The following is a 6,335-nucleotide window of genomic DNA, read 5'->3' as shown; positions in this document are numbered from 1 at the left end:
AAAGGCAATCAGGTTGGTCTGACATGACCTGCCCCTAATGAAACTGTGCTGGTTGCCCTTGAGCATCATCCCCGATGCCGGCCCATCACAGATGTGCTCCTTGATGATCTTCTCAAAGAGTTTCCCCAGGATTGAGGTAAGACTGACGGGCCTATAGTTGCCCGGGTCCTCCGTCCTCCCTTTCTTAAAGATGGGGACCACATTGGCTATCTTCCAATCATCTGGCACCTGACCCGAGCACCACGAGCGCTCGTAAAGCCATGCCAAGGGCCCAGCAATAACCCTTGCTAGCTCCCTCAACCTCCCTGGGGTGGAGAGCATTTGGACCTGCTGACTTGAACACGTCCAGCCTCTCCAGAAGCACTCTAACTCGGTCCTCTTCAACCTTAGGTCTTGAGGAGTTCCCCTCAAGTCCGTCTTGAAACACGGTGGGGGAGTCCCGGTTCCTGCACAAGAAAACGGAGGTGAAGGATTTGTTAAAGAGGTCTGCCTTCTCCTCTGGCGCAACCACCAGATTGCCCAGTGCATCTTGCAGGGGCCCCACATTTCCCAGAGCCTTCTTCATCCTCCCTATATATTTGAAAAAGGACTTTTTATGAACTTTGATCTTGGATGCCAGTCCTAGCTCTATGTCCGCCTTAGCTTTCCTAACAGCCCCACTACAGGCCCGAGCAGTGGAGGGATACTCTTCTTTGGAGATAACCCCCAACTTCCACCAGGTGTATGCCGCCTTTTTGGCAACCAGGCATTCCCGGTCTTCCTTGGACACTAGGGCTGGAAGGGACTTTGGAAGATCATCAGGTCCAGCCTCCTGCCCAAGGGGCAGGAAGTCAGCTAGGGTCAAATGATCCCAGCAAGATAAGCATCTAAATGTTTCTTAAAAGTGTCTAGAGTAGATGCTTGCACACCTCTGGGGGGAGTCTGTTCCAGGCCTTGGGGGCTCGGACAATAAAGAAGTTTTTCCTTATGTCCAGCCTGAAATGGTCTTGCAGGAGTTTGAGACGGTTGGACCTTGTCATCTCTTGGGGTGCTCTGGTGAACAGGCGTTTCCCCAGATCCTGATGCACCCCCGTTATGTACTTATAGGCTGGCACCAAGTCACCCCTGAGCCTGTGCTTCTCCAGGCCTCTCTTCATAAGGCCTGTTCTCTTGCCCTCTGATCATGCACGTGGCTCTCCTCTGGACTCTTTCAAGCTTCTCCATGTCCTTCCTAAATTGTGGAGCCCAGAACTGGATGCAGTACTCCAGCTGCGGCCTCACCAAGGCTGAGTACAGTTGGAGGATGATATCCTGGGTCTTTCTTGAGATGCATTGGTAGATGCAAGCCAGAGTTTTGTTTGCTTTGCCAGCTGCGGTATCGCATTGGTGGCTCATGTTCATCTTGTGGTCAATCGTGATGCCCAAGTCTGTTCTGGTCATGGTGCTAGAGAATGTAGCATTGCTGAGACTAAAAGTGTGATGTGGGTTTTTTTTCCTGAGGTGGAGCACCTTGCATTTCTCTGTATTGAATGCCATTAGGTTTTCATCCACCTACTTTGCAAGCCTATTGAAGTCGGTCTGGATCACCAGCCTATCCTCAAGTGTGACACTCTTCCCCAAAGTTTGGTGTCATCAGCAAACTTAGTCAGTCCACTTCTGATACCAGTGTCTAGATCATTTATGAAGTCATTAAAGAGTACAGGTCCAAGAATGGAGCCTTGGGGGACACCACTGGTCACTATGTGCCATGTTGATTCAGTACCGTCAACTACCACCCTCTGGGTCCAACCTCGGAGCCAGTTCACCATCCATAGGACTGTGGGGTAGTCGAGGTCGCAGTTGCCCAATTTTTCCATAAGGACATCATGGGACACCAGGTCAAAGGCTTTTTTAAAGTCCAAATATATTATATCAACCTCTTCCCTTTTGTTTAGGAGATAGGTCACCTGGTCATAGAAGGAAATGAGATTGGTCAGGCAAGACCTACCTGCTACAAACCCATGCTGGCTATTCCTCAGAATGTTGCCTTCTGTTAGCCTGTCAAGAATGGTTTCTTTGATAAAGATGACAAAGCTAACCTATTTAACAATTTCTTTGCCTCCATTTTTCTGAGCACGGACCAAGTCACCCCCCCCCGGGATCCCCGATGGTCCCAGGGGAGGTGCAGCCAAGCCCAGGGTCAATGAGGACCTAGTCAGGGAACTTCTGGTGGGACTGGATGTGTTCAAATCAGCTGGTCCTGACGATCTCCACCCCAGAGCGCTGAGGAAATTAGCAGAGGTCATTGCGGGACTCCTGGCACAGCTTTACGAGCACTCATGGTGCTCTGGTAAGGTGCCAGAGGACTGGAAAAGGGCCAATGTGGTCCCCATTTTCAAAAAAGGGAGGAAGGAGGACCCAGGAAATTATAGGTCTGTTAGTCTTACCTCTGTCCTGGGGAAGCTCTTTGAGAAAATTATTCAGGTGCACATCTGCGAGGGGCCAGCAGGGGAGTATATGCTTAGGGGCAACCAACATGGGTTCATTAGAGGTAGGTCCTGTCAGACCAACCTGGTTTGCCAATTGGCTGTAGGGCTGCACCCAGAGAGTGGTGGTGGACGGGTCTTTTCGACTTGGAGGGATGTGGACAGTAGGGTCCCCCAGGGCTCGGTCCTCGGGCCTGCACTGTTCAACATCTTCGTCAGCGACTTGGACGAGGGGGTGAAAAGCACCTTGTTCAAATTCACAGATGACACTAAGCTGTGGGGAGAAGTGGGCACGTTAGAAGGGAGGGGCAGGCTACAACTGGATCTGGACAGGTTACAGGGGTGGGCGGATGAGAATAAGACGGGTTTCAATGCTGACAAGTGCAGGGTACTGCATCTAGGGAGAAAGAACCAGCAGCATACCTACAGGCTGGGGAACTCCCCTCTCATCAGCACAGAGGCAGAAAAGGATCTTGGAGTCATTATAGACTCCAAGGTGGACATGGGCCACCAATGTGGGGACGCAGTCAGGAAGGCTAATTGCACCTTGTCATGTATCCACAGATGCATCACGAGCAGGTCCAAGGAGGTGATCCTCCTGCTCTATGTGGTCAGACTGCAGTTGGAGTACTGCGTCCAGTTCTGGGTGCTGCACTTCAGGAGGGATGTGGACAACATCGAGAGGGTCCAGAGGAGGGCCACTCGCATGATCAGGGGGCAGCGGGGCAGGCCCTATGAGGAGAGGCTATGAGACCTGAACCTGCTCAACCTCCACAAAAGAAGACTGAGAGGGGATCTGGTGGCCGTCTATAAACTGGCCAAGAGAGACCAGCAGGCAATGGGAAAGTCCCCATTCCCCTGAGCACTACTGGGAGTAACACGGAATAATGGTCATAAGTTGACTGAGAGTAGATTCAGGCTAGATATCAGGATGCACTACTTCACAGTCAGGGTGGCTAGGATCTGGAACTAACTTCCAAGGGAAGTGGTGCTCGCTTCTACCCTGGGGGTCTTCAAAAGGAGGCTAGATAGACACCTAGCTAGAGTCGTTTGACCCCAGCATTCTTTCCTGCCCATGGCAGGGGGTCGGATTTGATGATCTGCTCAGGTCCCTTCTGACCCTACCAACTATGAAACCATGAAACTAATTTTTTCCAAAATCTTCCCAGGGATTGAGGTCAAACTGGTTGGCCTGTAGTTTCCTGGATCTTCATTCTTCCTTTTCTCAAAGATGGGCACCACATTGGCTCTCCTTCAATCTGCGGGTACTTCCCCTGAGCACCACGAGTTCTTGAATATCCTTGCCAGTGGCTGCCAGTAATGATGATGTCTGCCAGTTCCTTTAGCACTCTTGGGTGCAATCTATCTGGACCAGCTGATTTGTGGGGGTCCAGCCTCTCAAGATACAACCTCACAAGATCCACACCAATGTTGGGCATATACTCATCCTCATCCTGGTCATCCCACATCATGTTAGGCAGGGTAGTCCCTTTGGGCTGGTGAAAAACCAACACAAAGTAATCATTAAGCAGATTGGCTTTTTCCTGGGTGTCAGAAGTCAGCTGCCCCAACTGGTTTAGCAGGGTTCAATGTTGCCCTTGTTTTTCTTCTGACTCCCCACATATCTGAAGAAGGACTTTTTATTGTCCTTGATTTGTGTAGCCAGTTGGAGTTCAGTTGCAGCCTTGGCTTTCCTAGTTTGCTCCCTGCAGGTATGGACCAGTGCAGAATACTCCTCCTTGTGGTGTTCCCTATCTTCCATCCTTTATAAGCCTCTATTTTTAGATGTAGGAGGTCCATGAGTTCCCTGTTGAGTGAAGGGGGTTGTTGAGTCTTTTTATCACCTTTCCTACAGGTTGGGATGGACTCCCTTTGTGTTTCTAGGATCCCTTCCTTAAGGAGCAACCACTCATCATGAACTCCCCTCCCTGTGAGATCATGGCCTCTCAGGGCCTCAAGAACAAGCCTCCTGAGCTTATGAAAGTCAGCTTTCCTAAAGTCGATGACTACTGTACTGCATTGCTGGCTGACTTGCCAGCTTTGCGAAGGATAGTGAAAGTGATCAACTCGTGGTCGCAGTCACCCAGCTTCCCTTCGATTCTTAGGTCACAGATTAGATCATCCCTTTTGGCCAGTACCAGGTCCAGCAGTGCTTTACCTCTTGTTGGCCCATAAACTTGAGACAGGTAGATGCAAATGCTTTATTATACATCAGGGATAGTAAGAACAGCAAGGTGGGCACTGAGGAGAGAGGAAGACAGTTTGCAGAACCCTAGAGATCTGTTCAGGAGGGGTGTCTCATACTGTTAGAAGGAGGTGCACACATGCCTGTGTGAGAAACTGGAAGATGGGTGTAAGAGGCTGCTGCTGGTGGTATAGGGGCCAATACAATCAGAGATCAGAGCAGACAAGCATGGAAGTGAAGGCCTTGCAGGTGAGGACATGAAGTGTGATGTGGTGAGATGGAGGTAGCCATTGGAGGAGCTAGGGCTCAGTCCTATCTGGCAGGGAACAGCCTGGTCCCAATTCAGCAAATCAACTTAAGCAAATGCTTAGCATTAAGCATAAGAGCCATCTTAGATTTCTGAGGATCTCCCTGCGATAGACAGATCTCTGCCATTTGATCTACTCAGATCCCTAGGTGGAAATATCTTGTTGCCATGTTTTTCTTTCCACCTCCATGACGTACTTATGCCTCAGTGATTGTCCTTGTCTTTAGATAATTCTCCTCAGTTCTCCATAAAATGAAGAATAGGAACAAACATTAACTTTTCTTTATATCCGCTATTTTGCCAACCATTTGCATCCAGTTCATCAAGTGTAGTGGGCAACGCATGAGGCAGAGAGAGCAAAGGTAGCTTTTGATTATCTTTCCATTTTTCTGATCTCCATATCATCCAAGGACTAGGTTATCTTCTGTAACAGGCAGGCTATTATGCTGAATGAGATAGCAAAGGGAACTCAGCTTGCTGGGCCTATGCCTGAACGCCCATGCTAGTGGCACAAAGTTAGCTACATCAAGGATATGCAGTCAGCTAGCTATGTCAAAGCTGTGCAGATTCTCAAATCTGCTCGGTTGGGGCCCAGCCAGACCTAACAATGATAGAGCAGTACCAGGAGAACAGAATGGGGTAGAGGATCTCTGCTTTTGTCATATTGTAAGAAAAGAGACTTGCAGAGGTGAGATTATTTAAAAATCTTGTGACTTCCTCTCAAAAATGTAGTGAATAAAAGTGAATCTGCTCCAACTTGAAAATTAACCATTGACAACTGAAAACAGAGGTTGATTTCCAGAGATCTACAAGGTCTTGTAACAGGATGGGGCTCCAGGAACAGCTGTGACATCCCCCGGTGGCTACACAACTGCTGCACTCTGGCTCCTTAGGCTACCCTCCCTTTTCCTCTTACCTGCCATGCTTTGATGGAATTATTTTAGTGTTAAAGGAAGACTGCCCCATGCTGTCAAAGTGAGCCCTAGCTTGTTTTTGGCCACCAGGCCCCCACCATACCCAGCTGACCCCAGTCCTGCCCCATTGGGATGGGGTCCTTCCTAGCCCTGTCAGTGCCTCAACTATCAGTTGCCTTGTGGGCTAGTCACAGTTCTTCCACTCCTACAGCCACACCCATGCATCGCAAATGTTACTCTAGCGTTCAGGCACCAGCCTTTACAGGCTTCAGCCCTCTTGGCTTTGACCTGCTGGTTGCTTTTGCTGCAGACTCCTAAGCCTAGGCCTGCTTGCTGTGGCCTGGTTCCTCAGTCCCAGCCTCCCTTGTGGCCTTGTTCATCAGGACTGTCACAGGGCACTAAGGTGCCTGCTCCTTTAAGGGCTGAAACTGCCTAGGGAGAGAGCCCTAGCAGTCAGTCAGGAACCCCTCAGCTGCAGGTTACTG

Source organism: Alligator sinensis, unplaced genomic scaffold, assembly GCF_000455745.1.
Source record: "Alligator sinensis unplaced genomic scaffold, ASM45574v1 scaffold579_1, whole genome shotgun sequence".
NCBI classification, from domain to species: Eukaryota; Metazoa; Chordata; order Crocodylia; family Alligatoridae; genus Alligator; species Alligator sinensis.
This window is presented reverse-complemented; position numbering follows the sequence as displayed.